This window comes from Heloderma suspectum, chromosome 2, assembly GCF_057233095.1.
Source record: "Heloderma suspectum isolate Gila_16-S chromosome 2, 16-S_ref, whole genome shotgun sequence".
NCBI classification, from domain to species: domain Eukaryota; kingdom Metazoa; phylum Chordata; class Lepidosauria; order Squamata; family Helodermatidae; genus Heloderma; species Heloderma suspectum.
The window spans coordinates 287057057-287064905 of record NC_139459.1 but is presented as its reverse complement, the minus strand read 5'-3'; positions in this window follow the sequence as shown (position 1 = coordinate 287064905).

The following is a 7849-nucleotide window of genomic DNA, read 5'->3' as shown; positions in this document are numbered from 1 at the left end:
GTTTATAGAATTTTAAAATATTTGTGTTAGTTATACATGACTCCCATATATATGAGGGTTGGCATCCATCAGTTCCCCCACCCATCCATCCCAACATAGCATTTTAACTAGAAGTTTATCTTCTTTTAAAAGTAAAGCTGTTATTCAGGAGAATAAGATGACAGATTTAAAGATTGCCGGGTACCACCTATTTCCAAGACCTAAAGCAGATTGCATAACATTATTATATGAGTACTAGCACTCTTATTGACTTAAAATGAACTCTCATCAGTACTAGAAGCTTGATCCTAAATGACACTGAACGCTAACGATTAGATTCATATTTATGCTGCACTGCCAGAGAGATATGATGAATAAAAACAAACCTGTTCCCACAGTAATAGCAAATGTGTATTTTTAATAGCTTGGCCCCAGGGCTTTAAAACTTATTACACATCCCTTTTCCAGGCATAAAAACTGGATGCAAATGAAAGGGATAATGTATTATTGTATCAGTATCTTTTGTGAGAAGCATAATAGGAGAATTATGAGAGATCATTATCCTTTGCAAGAGATCACCTCTTGCAAAAGAAAATGGAAAGATGTATCATTCTCATTTTATTTTAATGCTTCAACATTCCTTGGACCCAATGCGACATGCAGCTCTGTTGCTTGCTTGGACTGGGCCAGCAAAAAGAAATATAAGTTTGGTCTTGGAGTGCTAATGATCCTTGGTATGTTCCTGGGTATCTGGTTCAACAGCATCATCATTACACTAACAATCAGGCACACATTTCTCAGGATCCCTATTAATTATGCTGTGGTGAACTTGTCAGTTGCAGACATGTTCAGCATAGTCATTGGTCTCTGACCCACCATGGATGCTTATCTAAAAAGATATTACTTCCAAAGCAAGTAATTCTGTGTCTTCCAGAGCTTCTGTCTTGCTCTGTTTGGTAAGTATTTGCCACTCACACACTGAGCTTTCTGTGTGTCACTTCTCATGAAAGTTGTGCTGCATACATAATAGAGCAGTCTATGGCTTAAATCCAATGTTGCGCAAGCAGAAGTCCACTTGTGCAATAGGACTTCCCCTTCCTCTCTTCCCTCTGCAGTTGCATGCATACCTCCAAATCTGGTACAGAGGGTCCTCCATCCCTCTGGAGCAGCTTTGGGAGCTGCAGGGGTGCGGGAGGGGGAATCTGTCCCACCAAGGTTTCTATTCTGCTGACAGAACAGCACCATTGGAAGAGCCTATATGTGCCCTTATGTATGCAAACCTCCACATTTCATATATGAATAGAAATCACGGTGTTTAGATGTAGGACCATCAGTTCCCAACAATTGCTTTGCTTTTCTCTGCCGTGTATATCGCCACACAGTTTCCTAGCATTTTTTCTAAACCTAAATTTAGTATTGTCAAAAACCTGAATGTTGATATTTTTGTTTCAGATGTGGGGAATTCCCAGAATGTGGGTAAATTTCATGCTAAACTCTAGTGTAAATGTAACACAGTACCTAAACTGCATATCCTATACTAGGGGAGGGTGGGGGTCTCCATAAGAAACCTACATCTGAACCCCACTCTTGAATCTCTAGAGTATTAACCCTTCAGCTTACATTCAGATGAGTAGTTTGGACAGTAACCTGGGTAGTGAGGATGTTTTAAAAATGGTTAAATTAGTTAGTACAAAGATGAAGGAAGGAAGGAAGGCAGGAAGGAAAGAAAAGAAACCCTCACCCTTAAAAAAATATTGTAGCGCTCAAAAAAGTGCAGAAAAGGGCAACTAAAATGATCAGGGGGTTGGAGCAACTCCCCTATGAGGGAAGGTTACAACAGCTGGGATTGTTTAACTTGGAAAAATGGTGAGTAAGGGGAGACATGATAGAGGTCTACAAAATTATGCATGGTGTGGAGAATGTGGATAGGGAGACGTTTTTCTCCCTTTCTCAAAATGCTAGAACCTGGGGTCATCCCCTGAAGCTGATTGGTGGGAGATTCAGAAGAGATAAAAGGAAGTACTTTTTTATACAGCATGTAGTTAAACTATGTAATTCGCTACCACAAGATGTAGTGATGGCCACCAATTTGGATGGCTTTAAAAGGGGGTAGACAAATTCCTGGGGGATAAGGCAACTAATGGCTACTAGTCCTGATAGCTATATGCTAGAGTTTTGCATGGAACCCCTGCTTTGCTTCGGACCTCTTCAGACCCCATCCACTTCATTTTGGATTTGGATCTGAAGCGAGATTTGGATATCTGAATCATGCTAATATGTTTTCCCATTGACTTGCATTGGAAAATAAAAATGGCCATACTGTTTTCATGATACATACATGAAATTTGGGGACCTAGCTGCCCCCATGGAGGGAATTCCACCTGCCAAATTTCAGACAGTTTGGACCAGGAGTTTTTGAGCTAGGCAGAGATAAATTGTGCTGCTCTCAGAAACTCAGACCAAAGGTCATAAAGGGATAATCAGAGAATTTAGGTGTTTAAGCAGTGATTAGGAGGAGGTCACTATCCCTAATCTCTGCTGTAGGTTTCTTTGAAGTGCAAATAACCCCTCTCCCCTAGGACTACTAAATTTGGTAATCTGGGGCCAGATAAAGTTGGCATCCAGGCTGTGGACTGCCAATTTGCCATCTTGGACTTAAGAGATGGTTGATTCATGCAACTGCCCTCTGGTAAAAAATTGCTGGATTTCAAAAGTCTGGTCAACCTAATGTGTCTAGCTCCATCTTTTCTAAATCCATATAACTTCCTTCTCAGTCTCTCTCTCAAGTACTCTGATTGTAACAATAGGAATGATGGAGAAATCTGCAATGGATTCAAGACTCTGAAGATGCCACATATTGGGCTTGCTTACTTTGCCATACAATGGATCATTATTTAAATAATAAATGTAGTGCTTAGCCCACTGTATTTTGAAATGTGGACATGTGTAGTGCTTGCTTGATCACAGCACAAGTACACACACACAGACACACACACAGACACACAACAGCAAAAGAAAAGCAAATACAGAACTACCTACAAGCAAAGAAAAGAGTTCATATTTTATTTTTTCAGGGAAAAGATATAGAGTTCAAAAATGGGAAGGGAAGGAATACAGGAATTGAGAGGTGTGGGGGTGAGGACCCAAGAACAAGGGAAAGAAAGTACTTTTTAAATATATTTTGGTGTTTTTTAAAAGGATCTAGCCGGAAAACAAAGAAAGAATGGGAAAGAATCCAACACACACACACACATACCCCACAGATCTGGCCAAATAACTTCAGAGTTCTCTCCAGTAACACCACCTAGTTTTTGAGCTAGGCAGAGAGATAAATTGTGCTGCTCTCAGAAACTCAAACCAAAGGTCATAAAGGGATAATCAGAGAATTTAGGTGTTTAAGCAGTGATTAGGAAGAGGTCACTATCCCCAATCTCTGCTGTAGGTTTCTTTGAAGTGCAAATAACCCCTCTCCCCTAGGACTACTAAATTTGGTAATCTTTCACAATGAACAAATGCAGGCTTTTTTCTCCAATATATCCAGTATCTCCCCCCCTCCAGCACCACCACTGTCACTGATTGGAGACTGCTGGGTTACGTTCAGCCCTAATTTGGCAACTAGAGTTGCCATTTCCCAAAGCTTCCTCCCTCCTCCTCCTCTCCCATTCCCTGATCTTTCTCAAATTGATACATGTTGGAGACAGGCTGTCTTCTTCAGAAGGCATCAGAATAGCTTCGAATCTCCAATGCAGATCGAGGCACTTCGTCAGTGGCCTGCTTCGCTTTGGAGCACTTCAGTGCTGGTCTGACTTGCTTTGGATCACACTGAGGCACTCCCGAAGCACCCCAATTTTCTTCAGGATTCAGATTTGGCACCAAAGCAATGCACAGCCCTACTATATGCTACCTCCGGTATCAGAGGCAGCATGCGTATGTACACCAATTGCTGGGGAACATGGGCGGGAGGGCGCTGTTGCACTCATGTCCTGTTTGTGCGTTTCCTGTGGGCAGCTGGTTGGCCACTGTATGAACAGAATGCTGGACTAGATGGACCCTTGTCCTGATCCAGCAGGGCTCTTCCTATATTCTTAAGGAAGGAAGGACAGATGGGTAGATGGACATACATGCTGTTATGTGGCTAGCTCAGAAGTGAAAAGTACTCCTCGTTCAGCAATGGGGGTACTGGTTGGGTGGGAAGCCTCAGGCCCAGTGCAAGATCTTTCTGGGGGAAGGAATGAGGATCCAAACAGCAAAAAGAGAAAAAAAGGGGGGAAAGAAAAGAAGGGTGGGGTGGGGTAGGGTAGGGTAGGGTAGGGTGGAAGGCTGCGAACTCTTCTGTTAGAAGGCCTAGCACCCTCTCAGCTTTGACCAGCTGGCTTTATCCACCCCCCCATCCTCCTCCACCTCTCACGCCCAGATAAACATCTGCCATCTAATGTGCTCCCCTCATTTGGCTTCATGAAGCACGGTGACATCTGATGTAGAGCAGTGGCTAAGAGAATGAGCTGTGATACAAGAGATCGTTGCTCTTCAGATCTCATCACCACCAACTTAACAGGTGGTCTTAGGCAAGCCACAGTCTCTCCATCACCAACCCAGCCCTTCCTCTGCGATACCAGTTGCCATTTTGCAGGTCTTTTGTAAAGTCATTGAGAGAATGGGTGTGAAGTGATTAGAACACTGAGAGTTCTGCATACATTATCATGATCAGCTAACTTTGGTGACCTTTTGGGATGCCCTTGGAAAAGGAAAGGCCTCTCAGCCTTAGCCTCCCTGGGCCCTGTGAGGCAAGAACATGGCATGAACATGACCTGGGGTTCTTCATACTAAGGACACAATCCAGTGCATGTATAGATGGCAAAAAAGTCCTGCAGCTCCGAGCAGGCTCCAGCCAACTCCCAACATGCCCCAGCCAGGATGTTTTTCTGTCTAAACGTGCATAGGATTGCACCATAAGTGACTACGTATATGACAGATGGGGGGAATGAGCAAGGGAAACGGTTGAAAGAGCAGTCTGCACCTATCCTAATGTTGATGAATGACCTTCTATTTTGTCACCATGATGGCAGAGTTTCAGCATAGCAGACTTTCTGGTTAAGCTTTGCCTCGAGAGCAACAAGCATGATTGCTTCCTCTTCCTCCTGCTGTAGGGTTGGTGGCCCTTTGGTCAGTTGTCGTGTGTGCTTTGGAGAGGTGCCTTGTGGTGTGCAGGCCATTCAAAGCCATTCAGTTTGGGAAGAAATATGCCATACTGGCCTTCCTGTTTGTCTGGCCCTGGTCTACACTGTGGACTAACCCAGCACTTTTCAGTTGGAGTAGCTATGACGTGGAAGGTATTGCCTCAAACTGTACTCCGGCAAGGCACAAAGAAAACAGGAACAGTCACAGTTACCACACATGTCTCTTCATTTGTTGCTTCCTGGTTCCTTTAACCCTTATTCTCTTGTCCTACGGCAAACTCATTAGCACCCTCAGAAAGGTGAGTTGACCACCCTATTTCACATAACAGATGATAATCACCTAGTTCTCCAAAGGGGTTGGAATGCACTTATCAAAAGGGTTCTTGCAACTGGTTCCACAGTTGGGTAAACTAAGGCCTGTGTGGATGCAATCCTTTGTATGCTTAGACAGAAAAAAGTCCTACAACTCCCAGCATTACCCAGTCAGCTGAGTTGTAGGATGTTTTTCTGTCTAAGTTTTTGGTTCTCAATTCTGCAACAAAACCGAAAGTAGATGCAGCAAATTAACAGCCTCATGTAGAACAGCCCCTATATTTGATGTGCTAACAAAAATTCTTGGGGTGGCTTACAATAAAAGATAAATGATACATGAAAGATAAAACAATCAAATCAAACCTGCAGTGGAGGATTAAAAAAAATAACAACACCAGAAATGTCACAAGTTTTAAACTTAAACTCTAAAAATGTCACAAGATCTCTAGATCACTAAAGAATTCAAGATTCAAAATTTAAAAGATCTGAGAAAATGAGAAGGTCTTTACCTGGGTCCAACCCCCCCCCCCCCCGATATGGGGCTCCTTCTCTAACATGGAAACCCTCATTCTCTTATTCCTGCTGTTGTTAAATCAAGACTTTGTATTTGATCATTTGTCTGCATTCCATGAACTAGGCTGAAGCTTATGCTCTGTCTAAATTAGTCTCAACGATGCTACCTGGCTGAGTCTTGAAATAGTTGGATCCATTCACAATATGTAGGGCTTGAGGCCCAGGCTGACACTGGAGCAATCTAGGCAAAACAACAGGCTTTTCTTGCATTTAAAACCGAAGAATAGATGTTTAAAATGATAAAAGCAAAGAAAACAGCAACAACCAGCCACGCAGCCTTGGAGAGGCGGCACGTGCCTAGAGGCCCCAGTAACAACTGTCTGACCTTAAGACATTTGAGTGAAACACGTCCTCTACACGATTATGACTTGCAGCTATTTATAGACACATTATTCCAGGGCATGCTGGGAATACTTGGTGCAGGCATTGTCCTAGCAGCTGTTACAACCTTATATCCTTTATTGCTGTCCCTGGAGTCCCTCCTCTTTGACTCCTTTGCATCCATAGCTCACTGTCATAGTCACAGTCAAAGCCGCGTACGTGCTGTTAGAACTGCAGCAAAAAGGCAGGCAGGCAGGCAGGCAGGCAGGCAAGCAACACATTAGCTTTTGAGCCGTTTAGAGGGATATGATGAATAAAATGGTTTCCCAGAAATTGAAAAGATGGAAACACACTGCAGCCCAAACTGGGGCCCTGACTACGTCTACATAAATCTCCAACGTATGTCTGCCTTTATTCGTTCCTTGGAAAATCATTATTGATGCCAATCTATATATGAAAACCAATGTCTTCAAATGTGGGTTTGCCCCCAATAATGTGTGGAGCGGCGGCGGTGTGATTTTAAAGGGCCATAGGGGTATATAACAAGTAAATATGAGGGGCGGGGGGAAGAGCAGCAGCAGCAGTAGCTGCCTGCAAATGGAAAAACAGCACAGCAGAAAAACGGCAAGGCTAGAACCTCACTCCCTTGAACTGGCTTTGTTTGCAGGGGTTTTGACAATAAGTGCACATTCAAAGATGTGGTGCTCCAGCCACAGTTCGACCTAGCACAGTCCACTCTACCATCTCAGTGCTGTATTGCCTCGTTCTGCCGTCTGCGTAGGCTCAGCTCTTCATGTAGCAGACTGGAGTGGAAGTTGTTCAAGGAACTGCGCAGAACAGCTGTGAGGGTGAGCTTCAACTCAATTCAACTCAAATGTTAACACTTAACCATGTGCTCATGAAGGGGAAAAAATCCCACAGATCTGCTTTGCTCTGATGCTGGTAACCAACCTCCCCACAAAAAAGGTCCTTTTGCTAAGGACCTACACACACACACACACACACACACACACACACACGAGAGAGAGAGAGAGAGACAGAGAGAGAGATCAGCAGCAGCAGCATTTAAAAGTGGTATCTCCCACCCACAGCCAGAAGTGGTACAGTCCATTCTACCACCTCAGGATCCTACCTCCTCCTCCAGCTACATGTGTCATCACACAGACATGGTCTGCATACAACACTAAGTTAAAATCTGGGTTGTCGTGGCATGTGACCCCAGCGGCGCTAACAAACCATGGATGTTAATCACAAACAACCCAGAAAGAGAACCCATGGTTTGTTGTTGGGTTGTGAACTCTGGGTTGTTTAACTGATGGGTTGTTATGTGTGAACTCAGAACTGTGGGCTGTTCATGGGTTGTTTGTCTGCCTCAGAGGCGGTGGACAAGAATGGTAAAAACAAACACCCCAAACAGATGTTCTACATGCCAGTACAATAGCATCACAAAGGCATTTAGGATACAGGGAGGGAGCGGGTGAAGGAGG